The sequence below is a fragment of the Lichenostomus cassidix genome, chromosome 5 (assembly GCF_008360975.1).
Source record: "Lichenostomus cassidix isolate B80296 chromosome 5, HeHo_3.0, whole genome shotgun sequence".
NCBI classification, from domain to species: Eukaryota; Metazoa; Chordata; class Aves; order Passeriformes; family Meliphagidae; genus Lichenostomus; species Lichenostomus cassidix.
Genome location: NC_139486.1, coordinates 10,916,973 through 10,939,616, shown reverse-complemented (window position 1 = coordinate 10,939,616; position 22,644 = coordinate 10,916,973). Strand labels below are relative to the sequence as shown.

Genomic DNA, 22,644 nt, shown 5'->3' with positions numbered 1-22,644 from the left:
AAAGTGAAGGCAAACAGAGTCTAAATGTTTCACTTGCATCCTGCCTATACGCTATTGACATAAAGAAGTATTTTGAAAATATGACAAAAAAATTAAACTATTTACTAACTCACATTTCCAGTCTATCAGGCCAGTGTATTTCAAAGACATTTATCAAAGACCCCACTATGATGCAATACAACACCAGAAACAGGCAGAATGTCAGAAAGAAATTGCTCTACTGGTCATTGCTGATATCCTCTGGGAATGATGTTTCCCATCTGATGAAACTTTCTTATCTCTCCTTCTCTAACGAATAGTAAGAATAGAATACCAAAAATCCACAGGAGCTAAGATATGCCTAACAGCATTGGTGCCAGATTTCCTAGGGAAAAAAATCTTATGCAGTCAAGCTTTGTCTGTATGAGTGGCCCCATGTATATTACCCCTTCAATAATTTTTTGGACAAAATCACCAATTCCAACTATATCTGATAAAAGCAGACACCTCAAAAACAATTAAGTTCTTAACACTATACAGGAAAATCATGGCAGGGGTGAACAGAATGGTGTTAATATAGGTCCCAATAAATTAAAGGTTTTAGTGTGAACATAACCTATTAGGCTTCAGAGCATCCACTGGTATTGAGCCACCAGGAACTTCCTAGATACGGAAACAGCTCCAACTGGAGTTTGTGCCTTGTTAAAAAACCAGAAAATCCAGTGCCATAGAAAATGACACTTTATTCATTTTGGGCTCACAGTCACACTTTTTCAAAATCAACATCAGTAGAAAAGAAATTGTGATCCCAAGTTTACATTTACAGGTAACCCTTTAATCAAACATGGTTGGAATTGGGCTCAGTGCAGATGTGACAGAGGAATATTTTTTTGCCTGTAATATGCAGACAGTCAGAATGTACAAATAAACAGTCCTCACTCTTTGAGTCTACAGAAGATGTTGATTCCTTTTTAAATCCTCCAGCAGGTTAACTAAAAAAAAATACTTATTTACAGCAGAAAAAAGGATGAAGTTCTTCGAGGACTGACGTCTGAGTATCAGTGTGAAGTTATGACAGGAGGATCTACCCATTAAATTTTTCCACATTTACTCTCTCCACAAACACCAGTATTGAGGATAATTGCAGATTATAAAATAACTCCCTCTTTGAATACTTTAAGAACTTTTAGCATGGTTTCGTTTTCATATTATACTGGAAATGTTTTGTAACTCAAGTGGTAACATTCAGTAAAAAGTGTTAAGGGCCTCGACACTGAAGCTTGATCCACACTGGTGCAATTCTGATAGGCCTCAAAGACAGCTGTTTTTACAGAAAAGAAAAAGGATCCCATCCATGCAAGACTGGAGACTCAAGTTTAATATGAAGATTTTGCATAGACATCCCTACCATTTAGGTATTCAGCCATCTAATGGAAATTCTTTGAACTGATCCCTAGGAGGAAGAGGCATTGTGGTTCAACAAGATGGTTGAAAATGAAATTCTGGAAGTGGCAGTTTCATTGGGGGAGGGGGGGAAGCATATTTCAAAATTAAATTTGGCTGCCATATGGTGTGGGGTAGTCAAATGGAAAAAAGTGTCTTCCATGCTTCAGCTGAGCTTTCTGATAGCTGACTATGCCTGCCCTGTGCAGCCTAAGGACAGTGAATGGGCTGAATGGACACCCCAGGAGGAGGCAGATACACAGCTGGGTGACAGCTTTAACAGCTGGCTGCCATTCCTAAATGTACAATCTCAGTTCTGGATGGATGAATGGATACACAGATGCACGGCTACGCATACACACTTTTTTTTTTTTCACAATGCACAAATCATCTTAAAATCACCTGAAATGCCCCTTCACTCTGTGTATAATATGTCCACAGACTCAGTAATTTCTATGACAATAGCCTTCTTTGTTGAAATTTTGTATTATTTCAGATTTCAAGATTTCATAGAAGTGCAAAAAAAATAAAGCCTCTGCATTTAAATGACATGGTTTAGTGATCAGCAGTCTGCAGAAGAGTTAGCAGATCACTCAAGTCTCTCTTTCCCAAATATATATAAGACAATGCCAAAGTAAAAATTTAAAGATTATGCCTGGCGTGTCATTCTAGGTTGCAGGGAGAGGCCTGGGATTCTAGACCTCAGTTAGAGGTTGTACCAGTTTAAGAGCAAAGAAAATTCAAGTTATATGCAAGTTATATTTATATGTATAAATAGAATAACCATGGCCTTTCTCCAGCTTAGGGACCTTTTGTAGGAGCTGCAGAGGCAATGCTTCAGTGCATCAGGGACACAGAGGGAGAGGGACAGACCAGACACTGGGTTCCCTGCACTTGCAGTAGTTTGGGAACACTGGCAGGAGGCATCCTAGGTCCATCTTGACTTGAATCAACAGGTGTTTAGAGTGCCCAGACTTGCTGAAAATGAAGCCATGGTTGTCTCCACTTGGGCAACCACACTTAGAAGCACTTTTTGAAAACGTTGCCTGGAGGGAAATGAGGGTTACAGTGAAGCTGTCCTCACTCCCAGGCCTCACACAGAGGCAGCTCTTTGACTGTAGGACTCCTTTTTCCCTCACATCCCCTGGTCCTTTGCAGTGAGGTGGGGCCAGAGGGAGGCATTTTCAGCCTTCAGAAGACCTTTATACTGTATTAAAAATATGGTTTCTTTAATGTTTCCTTTCTCAAAAGTAGTAATATAAACTAACTGAGTGTGCTCTTAGGAGAGCTTTTGGCAAGGGTATGGGACAATCCTGTGCCAAACCTCATCTTTGGCATGAAGAAATAAACAGACTGTGGTTCTGCATAAAGACAAAACTTTTGGAAAGCCTTTAGAATATTTCTCATAATGAAACAGTGGGGGGGGGGGTAGTTTTCTTGAAATTCTGAATACTCTCCAGAATACAAATCCAACCTTTAAATGTTTTGGTCTCTTCAATTATGAACTCAATTTCTTCACTAAAAAAATTGCAACAATTAAAGGGTGAATGATGGCTATGCTCTGATTTTGAACAATCCTCATTAAGGCTATTTCCATACAATTTCATCTGTCTATAGTAAATAGAAATATTGTGTCAGATAAGAATGAAACTATTCTCATCACTCTATGTTACAGAAAGGGAAACTGAGATTGAAAGATCATGTGCTCTGCTTGTCTAAAGCCACAAATTATCCACTGCCCAGAATAGCAGTGCCAGATTATTTTGCTCCAGACTCTGGCTGTTGAACCCTGTGCTTCTTGATGATGTTCCTATTCACAGTACCTGAACAAGAACATTGTCCAAAAAAAAAAAATAAGGGAAAGAAAGGCTTGGTCTTGGATTTTATTTCTGGTTGCTCCTAATAGTTTTCCATAATAAACTCAATGACAATGCAGATTATACAGAGGATCCAGAAGAAAAGAAACCACAGAGTTTCAGAAATATCTTAGTAAAATGGTCCTGACAATGAGATTTCTTATTACATCACAGACAACTTCTGTGCTACAGAAGAGATCAACCTGCCATATGTAGCAAATTAGGTTTATCACACATAGACCTGAAATACACTTAGATGAAGATCGAGTCTCCAAAAGGCTATTGTGCTTTGCCAATGCACACACAATCATTTTGGACTACCCAACACATCATGAGTGTTATTAAAAGAAACTAAATACTTTAAGAACAACTTTAAGAACATTTTAATAGTGTTCCTTTTTTTATATTTTGGGTGGAAAGGGATGCTGTTCTCTTCCTTTTCAGGATTATTTTTTCTAAATACATTTCTAAATCCTACTTAGCTCTGTTTAACTCCAGCCTTGTAAACCATTTGTGTGTTTCTTTTGCTCTCAAGCCTTTTTAAGCGCTTTTGTATCTCTCGTTCCAGTGAGGATTTTGCTGTATTTTTCCTTTTTGTTCTCTCAGAAATCAAGTCTCTTTGCCTGCAATTTGAACAACTTCTCCCATACACATCCAAGTCCACTGCTGTAGGCAACAGAAGAGTTTCAGAATTAATAACCTATGAAAAATGAATGAGGCAATTCTCAACTCATAAAGCTTTAAAGTTCTCTGTTTACTCCAGCAGATATGTCTGTAGTGGATTCATTCATGCTAGATCATCAGCTTTTCTCTGAAATAATGACAATAGCACAAAAAAATGTTTAAATATAGATGCCAAAGTTCTGATGTCACCATGGGACTGTTCAAGCTGTAGCCAGGATTCTGCTGGAGGTCAATCTAGACCTTGACATGAGTCTACCACTTCCAGAAAATGGACATACCTCAACTCCACAGCCCTCCATTACAGCTACATAGTTGACATTTTTTCAAGCACATCACTGCAAGAAGCAGTGGTTAAGCCCAAAGCTTCAAGAATTTCACTAAAAAATGTACCAGTATCTGGTTATGTAAAGGCCTTTGGTTAAAGAATACATAAACTCCAAATACCACTGAGGCTTGTGGGTTGAATTTTTGGGGGTTTTGAGTTTAGGAATTTAAGTTGTATCTTACTGTGAGAAAAGAGAAAGCAAAAACAACTGAGAAATTGTATTAGTCCACTAAAAACTGGGGCATAATCTGTGGTGCCACAATAATAAAGAAAGGGTTCATGTAGGACAGAAAGACAGACTGTGACCTCATTTCCACTAATTATTACAAAGCTGTTTGCTGCATTTTTATAAATGCTTTCCTATCTTCACACTTAGTGCACTTTGTTGCAGTGTGGCTCCCTCTCATTATTCAGACCCCAGTTTCATAGCTGACCAATCCAAGCTCTTATGCATGTCCAAGTGCTTCCTATCAGAATTTAGTACTTCTTATGCGAGAAGGTGAGAAGTTTTCTGTGAAAATGTCCTCCTTATTTTCACTGTAACCCACTGCAGTGTCTGTAGACATGATGTTAGCATCTAGAATGGGGCAAGATGAGGGTTTTTTAATTTAAAATGCATATGTCAACATTTAAGGCTGTAAGTGATTCAGAGGGATTACTGGAGAGGTATTTCCTGTAAGTAGCACTATAAAAAAGTGGTTATTTAAAAGGAATTAACAAAACAACAGAGTGGAAGTGGCTGACCTACTGGGAGGTGTAAGGAGGGTGGCATGAAGTCAAGAGCCCAAGACAGCTGTGTAGTACATTAAGAAGCAGGAGGCTGAGGATCAAGCTGGATTTATACAATAAAACCAGAGAAGAGGTTTAGTTGAGAAGAACTTTTCCTGCATGAATGAGAAAGCTCAAGGCAATATTTTCAACTGAGTAAGCACTAGCTGATGAAGGGGAATTCCAAGGCCTGATCCAAGTTAATGAAAAAGGCTTTACTGGCCAGGCTCACCATTAGGTGATAAAGAGCCCAAGCCCTCCAGTGAATTCGGATCCCCGCAGAGTCAGGTAAACCCTACAATAGAAGTGCTGCTGGTGTTCAGCCTCCATGCAATTGTGAAAAGGATATTTCTTTCACAAATGCTTGTTAGGCAAAGCTCCACAGCCTATCATGCACATGCACAGAAATACACAGGCAAGTACAGACTTCCATTGGGTAAACATCTTTAAGGCCATGTGCATGCACAGTAGCTCTGAGTACAGCTTGTGTTCACTCCACTGACCTCATTCCCATCCATCTATGTTTAATGTAGTCCACCACAACAGTTGAGTTCTTTACTTGCTAAAAACACAATGTGCATAAATTCTTTTTCTAAATTGCCACAGAAGGTAAATTCACAATTTTTTTTTCAGGATAAAAGGGTGGGTTTTATGCAAACTTATTTTCTTAGCAGAAAATTGAAAACACATTTTAAATATATTTGTCTGCCATTTAACAAAAAAAATATGAGCAGATGTTTTTTGGATGAGCTACATTGTTTATTATTTTCCTAAGATGTCCAAAACATGATACTTATTTAACCCCTAGAGTAGTGACACAGAAATGACATGATGTGCATCATACATCAAATAATGGTCACTCCTGCTGTTCTTTAGACATTTGGGGCTTAATTTGCAATTATTTCCATTTATAGAGCAAAGCTGTACAATAGAAATGGGAACACATCTCCTAAGTTGATACAGAACTGATTTTCAAAGGGTGACATGCACCAAAAATCCTATTGCGTGATTAGTGTAAACATGTAAACAAAAGAATGAGGAACAGCGTTGTCTGCTAATGGATTTTCAGTTATGAATTTCCATTGTTATAACATGTGATTAATTTACATGTTCAAATTAAGTCTCCATTTTTGCATGTTTAATTATGAGGTATTTAAGAGCATGGTTGGGTGTGTTTGATTATAAGAAGCATCTAGGAAAAAGCTTGGCGCTTGCAATTTGCTTGTCCTCGTTTAAAATGTTCTCATTACATCATGGAATGAACAAGTTAAAAAAAGGAATGTCTCTGTTCCCAGCTAACAATGCACACAAGTCAAGAGCTTTTCTCCTAATGTTTCCCATAAGGATCAAAGGTATCTTTTTGACAAGCGAGTGACAGAGGGAATCTAGGAAAACAACAGCAAGTCTTTGGAGAGTCCAGTAGTGCACATACTGTGGATGCCATCATTTAATCTCACTTCAGAGTTGCCCCAGTTCCAAAAAATTTAGACAACCCTAAATGTTAGTGGGATTTCCATTTCATGCCTCTGTGCCATGCATGAATAGCTCCAGGGACTAATGCTACAATTTTCCTAGTAAAACACAAGGGTCCAAGTGCAAAGGAGGGCTCAGGGCTGTCAAATAACTGGTTTTTCAGTTCAGCTGCCAAGCCAAACAGTTGAAAAAGAATGCTGGTTCAAACTGAACCGAATTAACAATTTTTTTCAGGTTTCCACACCAAAACCACTGCCATCCCCACCCAGCCCACTGTACTTCGTTTAACATGAAATGTTCCATGTGTCTCAAGAGGAAGCATTTTTGGAAAATGCAAACATTTGGCAAATGCAAACATAAAAGACAAGGAAATACAATACAAGATTTACAAAATTGTTGCAAACGGATTGTTCTCTCTGACTTTTTATGAACAATTCACTCTGCTATACTAAGGAATTCTCCTTCCTACTCTATGGAAGCCACAGCTTCCAAAGTGAGAGCCATTAACATCAGGCTGAAGAATCATTCTTACTCTATTGCTCTTTCATCCTCAACTATCATTGAACTAGTTTGCATGAAGTGGCTTATTGGACCAGTTCCATTTTGGAATTACACAAAGTGGCCACCACAATCTGAACATCTTTAAAGCCAGCTGATTAGCACCAGCCCCTGGCAGAGAGGGCATCAGCCCCACAGAGAACTCCTCAGAAGCAAAAAAGTGTAAAGAGGAACAAATGAGAACACATTGCAGCAGACCTCACTGCTGCTAATTGTCCATGCTCTGTCAGAGACAGGACAGCAGGATCTAAATCTCCATAGCAGAAAACAGAACTAAACCATGTCATCCATCATTGCAGATGAACACCTTGACCTCCAAGAAAGGAAGTAGAAGGTCTACCTCTTTCCCATCACTGCCAGTATTCTCAGATTAAATTTTCTGGTAGATAAGAATCCCTAAAATGCCAAATTACCCTAAATAATTTGCTTAATGCCAGACGTGACCTTTCATGACACTACAATTTTCTCTTATTTTCCTAGAAGTTGTACACACACTTTGATGACAGAACAGTCCTTCAAACAGGAATATCCTGCCTCTAGCAAAGCAAAAAGTCTGGTAAATATAATACCGAGGTCTTCTAGATAAGACTTATTATATACTGTGAATCAAGTTGATCACACATATAGTCATGGTAGTGTACTGTCCTAGGCTGCAATACAGATGTATTTATTCTATTACCACCTCCACAAGCTGTTAAAGCAGGTGGGGCACTGGTTGTTATCTCCTGCTAATGACTCACCCCTGATAACAGTTAATGAGCTATCAGGAAACCAATGCATGACTCATGGAATTACCTCATCCTATTGTGAGATGCTCCACCCAGGAGGGAGGAGCCAAGCATTCCCACCTGGATATAACCTGGGCTCTTGAATGGCACAAGCAGCCCTGTCTACTGGATTCCCAGAGGACAAGAGCTACTACTGGACCTTCAGGTGGCGATCAGACCTTCCACAGGATCACCACTTCAACCCAACTACTTCACTTGGACTGCTACTACCACCCTGACTAACAGGGTGTCAGGTTGTATCCAACTCTGTCAGTGTTTTTCTTGTATTATTGCATTTATTTTTAATTTTCCTATTAAATTATAATTCTGACTTGTGATCTCCCACTGGTTTGTTTTCAAACTAGTACATATATGTATTTGAGAATGCTTGTATATCTGAAGCATTGAGGCATTGTAGATCAGAGCAGCTGCCTGATTTACAGAAATGTTGTGGAGAAAATCCAGTCTTCACACCATTCTTATTGATTTCTACAATCTATGCTCTTTTCTGCATCTTGGCACTATTTCCATAAGGCATGGGCTGGACAAACAGCAAAACCTAGTATCAATTACCTGAAATCATGAAGGCCTGTGAAGAAATGGCCCTTCTGTTTGGTAAGTTTTGTACATCTATAGAAATGCCATAATCAGGATCATAGAATGTTAAGTAGTTGAAATGGACCTTAAAACCATTTAGTCCCAATCCCCCTGCCAGGTGCAGGGACATCTCCCATCAGTTCAGGTTGCTCAGAGCCACATCCAGCCTGGCTTTGAACACTGCCAGGGATGGGGCACCCGCATATTCCCTGGGTAACCTGTTCCAGTATCTCACCATCTTTACAGTAAAGAATTTCTTGCTAATATCAAATCAAAATTTCCTCTCTTTCAATCTGTACCAATTACTCTTTGTCCTATCACTACAGCTCCTGAGGGAGAGTCCCTTTCCAGCTTCCCTGCAGCCCCTCAGATACTGGAAGGTTGCTGAGCTCCCCACAACCTCCTCTTCTCCAGGCAGAACAGCCCCAACTCTCTCGATCTGTCTCTGTAGGGGAAGTGCTCCAGCCCTCTTAGGAACTTCGTGGTCCCCTCTGGACTTGCCCCAACAGCTCCATGTCCTCCTTGTACTGGGGACACCAGAACTGTGCACAGTGCTCCGGGTGGGGTCTCACAAGAGTGGAGGGGGACAATCACTTCCTTCAGTCTGCTGGCCACACTCCTTTTGATGCAGCCCAGGATTCTTGGCAGTGGTAGCAGTAGGAAAATATATTTTAAATACATTTATCAGAAGCAATGATTTTTAGTATGACAGAGAATCAATATTGAACACTTCAGGTAATACTAGTCACTCACACTTGCTGACTAACTGGATGAATCAAAGCAGTCCCTGTCCCACAAGACACAGATCCTAACTTAAGAAAAGATGCTGTAACTATATACCTGAGCTTGCTGAAATTTAATTCCAAGTATGCTTCTTCCAGGAAAGGACAGAGAAAAATCAGTCAAAACATGTTAAAAGCCAACAGCAACTACCATCTATTTTGGCAACAATTTATTTGAATGGACCAAATAACTAGGAGGTGACACCCTTCTTTCAGCATCAGAGGTTGAAAGTATGACAGATGGAAATTTTATGAAGTAGAAAAGTTTGCTTCATAAAATGTCTTTTAAGAAATGTTGAGCTGGATTAAACCAAAAAATGACATTTTTGCTCAAGTAGTGGAGATGAGAAGGAAATACATTTAAAAGGAAAAAGAAAGAAAAAGTCAAAGCAGTGTTATTTTTTGTTTGACATTATTAACACATGGTAACATTGCTTTTGAAATTGCATGGAATTAAAATTATTTTGTAAATGTTACTGAATACACTTTAATTTCCTTTGTTCTCTTTTCATGAAGGCTTAACTTCTAATCTCCAGCAGTTATCATTATAGCTGAAGCCTGCATTTATTGCTCAGGGGCAAGAAGCTATTTGCAGAAGGTTATTAGGTTTATTACTAAACAGTAGCTAAATGGAAAAAACACCATGGCTTTGAAAGAAGACCTGGCACACAGATAACACTTATGACTGAGTAAATTCCACTAATACTTCTCTAAGAAATTGTTTTTGCTTTCTGCCATGTTTTCTTGACTTTCTGTGGGCATTTCACTCCACTTTAGGCATTCAAAGTGTACTGGTTCGCTTCTTGACTAAGGATGAATTTTAATTTCCAAATGTTGCATGTGGAGCTGGTATCCTCACCACTACTTTACCTGCCTCGGGAGCCCAGCTATGGCTAAGGGCATAGTTGGAGTGCACAGAACTCCAGATATTGCCCAGGAGACACAAACAGCTTCAGTCATGGAGCTGCATTCAGGATACACTGCAGAAAGACACACAAGATGTTCAGTAACCAGCAAAAGCAGTTACACGAGCTGAAATACCACACTGGCACAGTCAGAATATTTCTTGTTCTGTGCTACCTTGTTCAGCAACATCTGAAGAAATTGCCTCTCACTGAACTGTGGCACACTGACCTCCCCAAAAACCCAAACAGATTATGAGAATGCCTTAAAACACAGCTGGATAGCTCACAGGCAGAGGAATACATTCAGAAAGCATTGCAAGACCTCTAGCTTACACAGCTTTACTGTGGGAGGGCTTTAGTTGGAGCTTTTAAATATTAGCTAAGGAAAAGAGCTGTTTATATCATTTCAGCACAACACTTTATTCATTCCCTTTGGATTTTTAATAGTTGCTTTGCTCTTGTTCAGTTAGGGGATCATCAGAAATTTGCAGCATCCTGGACATTTTCAAACATTTCACATATTTTTGTGTCAGAACTGCAGTGGATCACATGACATGCAGCTGTGTTAACAAATTTAGGGTTTGGATACTTGCAAGCTCCTGCACTCTGTAGTATTATTTTTTTCTACTTGTTTACATTTGAGAATTACTGGATTTTGTTGGGTTTTCTAACCACACGGTTAGAATTTATGGGGGAAAATTAAGCAATAAATAGGTACAGTGTCTTACCTTCGTTTTTCATGTCCCGCCTGCCAGCAGGAGGATTAGAGAGATAAAGCTCGTTTTCTTCTGCAAAACTGCAGCTAGTCCAGTCATAAGCTCACAAACACTCCTTTCCGTTTCAGCTATACTTTGACCACACAAGTGTGGTTTACAGATTACGTGAGTTACAAAAACACATAGCAAAGAGCTCTTGACAGCCCGACTTATGTATCAGCAGGAAGAGCTTCCAAAGGACCTCTCCATCCCTGCAGTGCTGAAAAACTTCCAGGGAAAATCTTCCTGGATACTGACGATCTCGTTTAACTCAGGGAAAACGGTACTCTCAGCCAGCTGCTTCACCATGGGAAAGTACCAGTTCACAGCAAAATTATTCATAAACACAAAACTTTACCTCTGGAACACATAGCTTTTACATACACAAATTCTGAAAACAAAAATAAGTCTCAGACATGCCTCTCACTTAGTTTCACACACAGAACAGACCCCATCATTGTTTCTAAAGGTGCACGACCGTGCCATAAATAAACTAAATGTACATTGTCTTTTTGAGATTTTTTTTTTTTCTTTCTTAACTCTGCAGGGTTGGTTTTTTTTTTTTAATGCCAACAGCCTCAATGGTGGAATCCTAGGCATGCCAGATACTGATACGGGATGCTGGTAATATGATTTTATTACAGATAAATTTGCAATTAGACATAAGAAGGAAGTAATTACACTATCTTTGAGAGAAACATCTGAAATTACATAACAGCACTTCCTAAATGGAAAATTTACAATGGAATTTGTTCATAAAGATTGTTGAAAGTGATCTAATCGAAACATTATGGGTCAGTCAGTTGACTGCAGATGATTTAATGGACAGTTCTCCAAAATCAGAACTGTGAAGTTTGGAGAAACAATAGCAAATTCCATGTTTGGAGAACTTGGAAGAGTATGTCACCTGCAATCTGACAGCCAAAGTGCCTCAGCAGAGACTCAGGAAAGGGATAGATTCCACCTGTCCTTTAGCTGCTGCTACAGAGGTCTCATAGGTGTTAATTTATACCTCCCACTCAATCTCAGACACACTTCAGCATAAAATGTTTGCATTCAAATGCCATCCTCAATCTAATTTCAAAGAATAAAAAAATAAGATTTTTCAATGACCAACCCAAATATTCATATTACTACGTCAAGCTTTCTCTGAGAATAACGGGAATGATACAAACGATTATTCTTAAAATTGTCTTATTTGACAACAAGCAGCACACTTTTGTTATAGAATGAATGACTCCCATTAGTTAATCTATTGCTCAAGACTTAGTTCTAAATTAGAGATCAACACAATTGAGGGCATAATGCTGACTTCACCTACCTGCAGTTATTTCAGACACATTGTTTCAGTTTGAGACACCATGGCAAGATAATCATTGTATGCTCATTAACTTGCCTTCGGAAAGGAAAAAACACCCAAGTTTTTTGAAATTCAGTCATTTGTCAAGGAAGAGAAAGACTACAGGAGAACCTGTGAGATGGTCTGCTTGAGTGACATGATGAGATTTCTCCCTTGCCCTTGAGGTATTGATCTGGCATAAAGTCTCCATTTCCAGAGAGTGCCATAGTTCTGCAGCAGCTGATAAAAACTTGGACAATCTGCTCTGTGGGGAGGAACTTCCCACATTTCCAAACAAGTCTTCATTCTAAAGAGAAGCCAAAACATGGCACCTCCACGTTTCCTGCAAGAAGGAAATTTCAATACATTTTTTCTCAGACAAAAAAGTGCATTGAATTGTCTAGCAACAAGCTGCTCCAGGGGAATCCTGAGATTGCCCCAAGACCTAGAATTGCTTGAGGAACACTCTTAGGGAGTAGGCTGTACTCAGTAAGGGAAGATTTTCTACATCCTCAGAAGCAGAACTGTTTCAGCTACAAACCCATCTGGTTTCACACACAGCCAGCTTTCATGCACTACACATTCCCAACAGTCTTTGAGTTTTGCTCATATATATGAAACAGAATCTGCATCTGGGCTCTATTTTCATCCAATATACATCCTTGCTTGCCCTTTTGTTTCTCCTTCACAGCGCTGTCTGCCTGCACAAAGAACTAGATGTTAGCATAAACAATCAATAGAATTATCTCTTTTTGAGACAATGCAGAGGTTTATCTAGCGTTCCCTTCAGTCTCAGTGACAACTGATGACTCCATTGGAAAAACAAAAAAAAAAACAAAAAAGAGCCAGTCTGGTATGTTCACATGAACCTAGACAGAACTGGTTTCTTGTCAAATACAAAGTCACCATCAAGGTCAAAGCTTTGCCCTCAGACACCATCTGTCTCCTTCTACTCCAGGTCAAACCTCTATTTAAATGTCAAAAAATTAATAATAATAATATCTTTAAAAGCCTATCTAATCCAAGCTACGATGCCTCAAGACCATTTAACAGAAACTTGCAGTGTTGCACACAGTGCACCCTTCTCACCCCAATCCAAGATGACAAGCAAGCATTTCTGATCCTCTACCTAGTAGTATATCCTTATTATCACTACAACTACTACCCATCAAGGATCAGGTTCTGACAGTATTCCCATTACACTTTAACTATCCAGTTACACTGATTTTGCTTCAGCTTTGCACTTCTGCTTAATTGCCTGATCAAGGTCCAGATGCCTCTTCTGATTCTGGAAAGACAAGGTAAAAACACCTTATCTTGATACCAAGACTGTAAAGAAAACCGAAAAAGAGACAAGAGCTGCCACAGGAGCTCGAATCATGAGCAGGTGCTAGGAGCCAAGATACACAGGAAGAAAGGAGAAGAGAAGCATGAGCAGGAAGAGCATTATGAACTTTCTAAGTCCATCAGTTTGGCCAAATCAATTGTAGCATTATCCAGAATGACTAGCCTCTGTTCAGAAAGAACAAAACACTTGTCACAGTAAAGAATGTTGGAAGACACATTAAATATTTCTGCTTCCCTAGTAGTCCTATCCTGCATTACCCATTGAACAGGAAAACAATGTGATTGCAAATGGACAACAGGATCACAGATGGGAAGCAATGATGTAAGCAGCTATGAACAGAAGGGATGTGTCCAACAGGAAGCTTTTCTGTTCAGAAATGGGTCATTCTCTGAAAGTGTTTGAAAACCTTGCAGTGCACTGAAATGATTTAACCCATCTCAGAAATGTTTAATGGTCTGTACAAAACAGTGTCACATAATATCAGTCCTAACCACTTTGAATGAGGCAAGTTACAGAGAAAAAAAAAAAAAAGCCTGGACAATGCAGATGCCAAAAACATACCATCTCGATTCCAAGTGCCAAAAGAAGTGACAGGTTGAATGTCCAGACTCATCCTTTCCTATTAAATCTGTATTCCACATTCTTTTCTATACTACTGGATGCAACCCGGTGTCAATATAGGTGAAAGGGTAATAAGCATCTATCCAGAGATTGCAAAGATAGTCATGGCTTTCATAGTCAGTGTAAAATTTGCTTTGTTTTCAGGAATACAGCCTACTGGAATCAGTTATCTGAAACAAATTAGTCTGGGTTTTGCAAGCCATTAACTTGACTGAAGCATAAATGTGTTTACAGTGCAGTCAAGTCTGCCAATCAACATGCTGCTGTGACTGTCCTGCACAGAATTGAACACTTCTCACCTAGATTTGCCATCTCCTGGAAAGGAAGGATTATTTTTTTTCACCTGGAAGGTGTAGCTATTAGTGTAGCATCCACAGTGAGGGAATAAAGGCAAGCCAGAAACCAGAGAGCACTATCTCATTTAACAGACACACTACAGTGGTTCAGAGGCCAAGAACCAAACATTTCTATTGCATTAAACGAATCAAATACTCGCAGGTCACAACAGCTGCAGAAGAAATCAGCCAACACACTGGTAAATACACAATTGGCACTGCAAGCTGTCCCCACACATCAGCGATAGTGCAGCTCCCTGCCTTCCTGCCTGGAGCCAGAGCCTCTAGGAGGCACTATGGAACTGCAGTGCAGGGCACCTACAGCACTTAGAAAAGCAGCCACAACCATAAATCCTCTTTTCACATGTTGTTGTTCATCTGCTCTCTATGAGGAGATGATTTATTGCTGTGGTAGGGAACTACTCAAAGGAAAGCCTCAAAACATCCTAACAAGGATAAGTGTGACATATGTGTTATGTCAGCCACTACCCATTAGAAGGCCTATTTCCTAGAACTGACATAGATACAAGTATTTTTTGTAAAACAGTCAGACTGCTGACACCTTCTCTGATATTATGGAGGTCATTGTGAACTAGGAAATGCAGCTTCTACTGATCTTTTTGTTTAGTCTAATTGTTCAGAACATTCTTCACAAATCTTGCCATGTCAGGGTACATCATGTTGCGTATGTGACATACATACCACACGACATACATCCTCCATCTCAGTATTCTGGGCCCAGCTTTCCTTCACACTCTTGATCCTCATGGATAATAATTCTCTCTCCACAATGAGTGAGCAGTGCTCATTCTCTACAAATCAGCATTCTGGTCAGGGGCAGAACAAGACCCCTTTGCTGCAGATGGTATGGGTGGTAAAACTCCATCTTTGTTCAGTTGAACTGATCTGGTGCAGAACTGGAGTAATACAGTGATGAGTCAAGCTCACTGTGTTTGCCCATGGAGAATTTTATTGTGTTCTTTTTGTCTGTGGTTCATGTACATAATCAAAAAGGTCACTCTACACTGAAAGCAGTTGTTTTGCCTTTGCTAATGGAAAAACAATTCCCCATCTCACAATCCATAACAATAAAAATAAGAACAACAAAACTCCACCCACATGAAAGAACCAGCCAGCAAGAACATCCTACTGCACAACATTTCCCCATCTCATAAAGGCCAACCCATACCAATTCTCCCTAGATATCTGTTCAAGAAGCTGGGCCATAAAAAGTCTATAAAAAGTGCCCTGAAGGTGAACAGCTCCAAGAGCTTTTGGTCCTTTGCTTGATCCAAGCAATTACTGTGACTCATTGTTCTTACTTCATGAGTGACTTTAGTTTAAGGTCAATGTGACAATGAGGTTGTCATGCTTGGACAGTAAATGATACATAGAAAACAGATGTTAACAGGTGTCTGCATATTACTCCCAGTTGCCACTGGACATAAATGTTTGCTGCATGTTATGGTACAGACAGATTGGATTCTGAGCTAATTAATTTGTATTTAAAACTCTTCATAATTGTTTTATTGGAACTTCACTTTTATTGCAACTGGTGGCAGTCCATAAAACTTTATGGATTTTTTTGTAAAAAGGTCAAATATGCATAAACCATATAATTAAATTGAAAAGTAGGAATATCTAAACTGAAGAAACCCAACAATATTTCTCAGTACATTTTAACAGACATTTGGTCTTGACAGGCCTCTTCTGATTTTTCTTCTATTTTGCTCTGGTTTTCAACAAGAAGCTAGTTCACAATCTTTCAAAAGGGAAAGGAGATTACCTGGGGAGAAGAAAGGGAAAAAAGTCCATTTTTATATCAACTTGGGAACAAAATTTCAGGATGTTTTTACTTCTTTCCCCAAAACCTTCCATTTATGACACTAACAGAGTTGACATACATCACTAGCAGTAAAATCTTCAGTCTCTTCATTGAAACACTTCAGGTCTTTATGAAAACAGTGTCAAAGTCAGCACTACCTTCTGTGAGGGAGAGAGAGTCCAGGGTAAAGTCCAAACACAGCATGGAGATTACTCTGTACCAGAGGTCTGATTCACTTCTTGGTCACACAGAATTCTGCAGCCTTTCTGTGGCATGTTTCCCCCTTTCCTCCAACAGGAGATGTTTTGCAAAGGCACAAATCAAGCTCCTGAAATCTTCATTGCAAATCAAAAATTAAGACAGCTCAAGGCATATAATTTGGGTTATGATTTGCAATATTCATTAAGAGCCAAATCAGGCAAAGAAAAAAAATATCCTGAGCTAAAATAATGAATACAGAGTTTGTTACAGCAACAAGACTGATGGTCTCATCTGTAATGATCTCACAGTGGCTGCCTTTATATGGTACCTTGTTTTGATTTTCATATCAATAATTACATTATGTGCATCAAAACATCTGGCAGGCTGGCTGGCTTGATTCATGTTAAAACCATCCTGTCTGTGGATATGCACTGGCATAGGAGCTATTGCAGAATCCCATAACAGATTTCAGGAGCAGCAATGATTCTTCAAAATTCTGTGCTACACCAGGACCAGGGAGTGCTCACTGCGCTCCCTTTGCCCTTAGAAGTTAAAACTTGAATACATGAACTGAGCTTCCCAATGCCAAATGAATGCTCTGGCACAAAAAAATCCTCTTTATGCTCTTCTCTAACAGCTTCCCCAAGGTACAAAGTCAACACCTGAGTTAGCACTTGCTGCATGATGTCACCTTGTCACCTAATGAAAAGTAGAACAAGAATTTCTGCTGCACATTATCCTGAAAATTCCTGGTTAGTACGGCCATACAGGGTTATAACTTTCAAATAAACTGCACTTTTCTTTTGGCTGTAAGGGTGCACATGGCTGCCCATTCACAGGGTTTTGCATTTACTACTTCATGTGTGGCCTCAAGCACCTATCAGGTAGCCTTCAACTAGGACAGCCAGTCTAAAACACTACCATGGACTTGTCTGGGTTCTTCACTTCTTGGTATTAAATGGATTCAAGCAGTTTGAGGTACTATTGGATATTTCTCTGATTTGTTTTAAAATTATAATATACTCTCTTCATATACAGAGATACAGAATCTCATCATGAGCTAACATGCAAAATAACTTTAAAGCAATCATGAAAAAGTTTACCTTTTCATGATTCCTAGATTCCAACCTATACTCTCAAAACAGCTTTTTCAGTTAGGAGCTTCAGTATTTATTGGGTGTTTTATCTGCTAGTTCTAGGACCAAAGCACAGGTTTATGTAGCACCAGCTTTGAAGTATTTCCTGACCTATGGGCAAAATATAAATTTGCAAAATGGGGCCATAAGTAAATCATTATGTTATTTGCTCTTCTCTTGCAATAACTGTTTCTTAAAACCATCAAATGTGTCAGAACAATAATCTTAATTGTCTTCACATTGCAGAGGAAAGCTATAAAGTGAGTGGAGAAGAAGAAAAAATGGTCTCTACCTACTTTGTAAGTTATCTTTTAAGACAGTTTTAATATTATCTTTCATATTTACAACTGAAGTACTTTGAAGCCACAAGATGCCTGTTCTGACATCTCCAGTAAATCAAATACAAGGAATTACACAGCTCAGCATACTGTATACTGCCATTTGTGTTTGCCCAAGGTTGTTATCAGGAACATTAATGGGTGTTTGGCATTCAACAGCATCTGAGTTTCCTTGTATAAGTAAATACCTCAGAGCAGGTAGTGGCTGACAGAATTCCAAGAGCTGCTCCACATGCATGGGACTCTTCACAGGACATGGTCCAGGGAGAACACTTAAGCTTACAGTTGGTTGAGCAGTGGCTGGTTTTATGCTGGAACCACAAAGACCTGTAGCACTGAGTTGATATACTGGGAGAAGAGATATTTTTACTGGAATGTCCTTCATTCCTCTCTAATGCAAGAGCAGAAGCCAGGGAGGAAAGTACAACTCTCAGGATCACCACTAGATCCCTATTCTGGCACCAGTGGTGCCAGGTACTTGGGGTACAATGCAAAGACACACATTAGCTCTAAAGGGAAGAATTTTCTTTTTCTCTCGCAGGCCTTGTCTAGATACACAACTCATTCAGTGAATCAAAATCATGGATCTTTTAATATAAACTCATTGCTTGCTCCAAAGTTAACTCTTTGCTTGAATTCTGATTTCTATAGTGATTTTATAATGTGAAGTTTGAAGAGTCTGTATTTTGTAAAAGGCCAGATTGTAGGTCACAGATTAAGAAATGGTTATAGACATCTGAGTCAAGATTCTTTCCACTTAATTTTTCTTTTATAAGACATAGAGCTTTGTGCAAATTCACAAGCTTCTGACAGGCTCTCTGATCCAAATCTCTACTACTCCTCCAGTACATTTTCCTCTCCCTATTCCCCACTCCTCCCTGTACCCCAAGGCCAAATTATACAAATGAATGTCTTGGGTTTTATGACATAGACACTCTTGAGAAATATTAACCCAAAGTCACATTAAGCCTTTCTTGCTCCAAGTTCCCTGACAAACTTGATACACAGAGTAGCTTTTGAAAAACCTCATTAAGATACAAGTTATCTTCCAAATAAGCTCTAATGCCTAATAAGGAAAAGCCAAAACAATTCTATGATTTTGTACAAGAGAATTGTGCAAGTCATGCCTTTTAATGATCATTAATTTTTTTCATTATCTTTAATTCTGAAAGGGTCTGGTTGAGCATGTAGAGGCAATAAAACTTTGCATTTAAAGTCCCTAATATATGAAAATTGTCAATTACCATGGATGAAATCTGGGGTGCCTGATTCACAAGACGTTAACGTTCAAAGGAAAAGGAGTGTCCTAAATCCAGACAGATTAAAAGCAAAGAAAATCCTAAGCCAGCACCCTACTGTGAAACTACAAATGACCAAAGGACTTGTCAATATTTGCAGGGCTATATATACCCACCTGACTTTGTTGTGCAAATCAGTGATATAAATTCACAAGCCCTATCAGACACATGCAGGAAAATATGTTTGCACACACACCTACGTATACAGCTACCTGGAGAAAAATCAGGCTAGCAAAGCTACCAGGGATTTAGGTATGCAGTTAGAAAGAAGCTAAATGTCGTGCAAAAATTATAACTTTGACTTGTTCAGAGGTACAGGGCTGCTGAATCAAGCACTTGTGCTGCCAGCTGTTACCCTCATATTGCCATGGTTGCAAAAGTGGTTTTCTCTTAAAGGTAGTTTAACTTCTTGGAAGGACTTTCCGTCCCAGCCCTTACTCAGTGAGTATCCCCATTGAAATCAGTTTGACCTGTATTTGCAAAACTTTGAGCAGGACTTTGTTTCAGTACTGAAATCAAGTTATACCTGCCCAGAGAACCTGATCCTGCTTGCCTCCTGCATGCAAACAGCTTAGTTAGGAACAATGAAACCACTAACACAGTGGGGGCAAGAAGTTCTCACCTGAGAAGGATTAGTAGGAAATCACAGGAAAAAAGTTTTGAAAATCCATTCCTAATGCCCAAGGTATGCAACTATTGTATAATGTAATCAAGACCTTTAAGAGCAGCAACCAAAGACACTTGACATGCTCTGGTTCAATTGCAGATCACTGATTGCAATTGGCAATCTGTTATATAAGTCAGGGCAGAATGCCATAGAAGTTACCTGACCTTAAATACAGCTGAACCCTAGTGAACAATTACAGGCATTTGTTTTTCTCTCAGTTTCTATTACAAGAGGAAATACATTTCAGGTTACCTCTATTTCTTCCGAACAATTTGTTTCAATTCCTACCTGTCTACCTCATCAAAACTGCCTCTGCCTTCCACTCATCAAAGCACACAAGATATCTTCCAGGACACAGAAGGACTGCCACAGAACTGCAGTGAAAACAACACTGAAGTAAATTCAAGTTGCATAATGTTGTTCCTGATGGCAATTATTACTTTAATATTTCGTTCTGGAGTTAATCAGTTAATATTCTGTCTGATCACTGTCAGCTGGGGATGCAGATTTACCATACCAGCAGTGTTGTTATGGTAAAGAGTAAAGATTATCATTCTTTCAAGAGGAAGGTCATGAGGTTTTGGGTTGGGGGATTTTGTTGGGGTTTTTTAATTTTTTGAGACAAACAAATTTGTCTTATCATATAAAAAATAAGTCAATAATAAGTACTAACAATTCTTTGTCCTCATTAGTTCTTCACTAACAACATCACTGTGATGTTTTCTCAGATACTCCACTTGCATTAGAGCAATTTTGTTGTTTTTCCAATTCAAAAGCAGAACAATAATGACAGTAGTATCCAAAAGAGTTTCTTGTAATTGCCTAAATTGTACAACACCTTACCAGGATGTTAGTAAAACAGCCAAAGAATTTCACATTATAAAACTGGGCATATCATCTGATATAGCAATTTTGAGCACATTTTCAGACTAGTCAGGGTTTATAAGCTTTCCCAACTCTAGTTTAGCCAAAAGTCTTTCATGGACCATCTGGTTCTAATGAAACAAAACTAGAATATTTGGTGTCTTTTTCACTATGTTACATTAAATTAAAGCTTAAAACATCAGTAAAGCAAAATCCATTCTTTTTATATTATGTTTTTTAAATTAAACGTTAAGTATTTTGGCTAAGTAAATGTGTTTATTTTAGTAAAACTGTACAGCATATAGCATATGATACAGTCAGCAGAATCCTTAGTTCACTTACTCTTGCATATTCCTGGTCCATAGCCCATTGAGGCAAAGGGAAGTGTTTCCATTGACATCAATGGGCTCTAAATGAGGCTCCTACTGTGACTGACACCACATCCTTACTCATCCTAAAACGTGTATGAGGTTTCAGTACTTCTCCTGAGAGAAAAGGTTCAAATTATGCTTACTGTAGCTCTTCCAAAATTAAGTAATAAGAGGATGTGCATCCCATACACACTTGGTAACCCAGCTGAAATGCAGTGAAATCAAAATATTAAGGATGTCATATGAGGTTTTATAGTGGAAAGGCATTGTGAATTACATAGTCTTTGTATGCACTCTAGCTGGCTATAAATTGGCTCTTTGGGTGCAACTTTCACAAGTGCCTGCAAGACTCTGTCTTCAGCAGCTGTTGAACAGCAGTGGAGTTTTGAGAATCCCACCCTAAATGCAGCTCATCACTTCTGAGCTAGCCACAACAGGTTACAATTCCCTGCACTTCACCATCAGTCTCAGAAGTTTGTTCTGCAGGTGGAAACACAGACCAAGATTTCAGAAGATCTGTAGGAGAAAAGTCCATTTTTAATAACAAAAGTGCCTGACTACTGTGGATTTAAAGAGGGCAAATCAATCTGGCAGTCCAAGCAACCATGAAGGTCAACCAGCCACTGCCTGAAGAAGCTGCCACCTTCCACAATTCAGCTAAGGTCAACCAACAGCAAATATGATTTCTTACCTATGAAACCAGTTTGTTTTACTGCAGCAAGTGGCCATCACCTTTTTTTTGAATATTATATTTTTCTTTGCAGTTCCTATCACTATAACCCTCATTGCAAAGCTCCATCCCTCTTGTAGGAAACCCAGTAGTAAATATCCCACATTTTCACAGATGTTAACAAAGATACAGGTACTATCCACAGGATATCATAGCCTTTTCTCTTCTATTCACTTCCTCAAATCCAAATATGCTGGTAAGGTAGATATCATTTTGGTTTTTCTTTCTGCTTTTTTCCACCTTTCTACTTGTTAGTTTCCATGCTATTACTAAAAAATAGTTAGAAGAGATAGTTCCAGCCCTGAATTCCTTACAAAGCCTCCTAAACAGGAGTTTTTCTGCAGGAAGAAAGGGCTGAGAGAGGACTGCATGAATTGGCCCATACGGAGTTACATGCTAACTGTTGTTATTGTTCTCAGAGAGTGCATTTAAGGTTTTGGGAACAAACAATAAAACGAACAGCTGAACAATTTTAATCATGGCCCAGTTCCTAGTTACAATTATTTTTAAGCTGTCTCACCATTAACTAGACTCTGATTTTATTTTTTCCCAATGAAAAAAATTCATAATGTAAAACTTAAAGAAAGACTGGCTTTAAATGACAGAAAAAGTAAAAAACAGATTCTGAAATGTAGCATGCTCTGACTTTTGCTATTAGCCCAGCATTTGTGTATGAGTT

At 39.0% G+C, this 22,644-nt stretch overlaps 1 long non-coding RNA gene across 1 annotated transcript in view; it reads right to left on the bottom strand.

The window, feature by feature from the left end:
* Positions 1-22,644, bottom strand: part of LOC146435944 (uncharacterized) — a 219,206-nt gene that overhangs the window by 126,392 nt on the left and 70,170 nt on the right. The gene's annotated exons all lie outside the window — the stretch shown is intronic.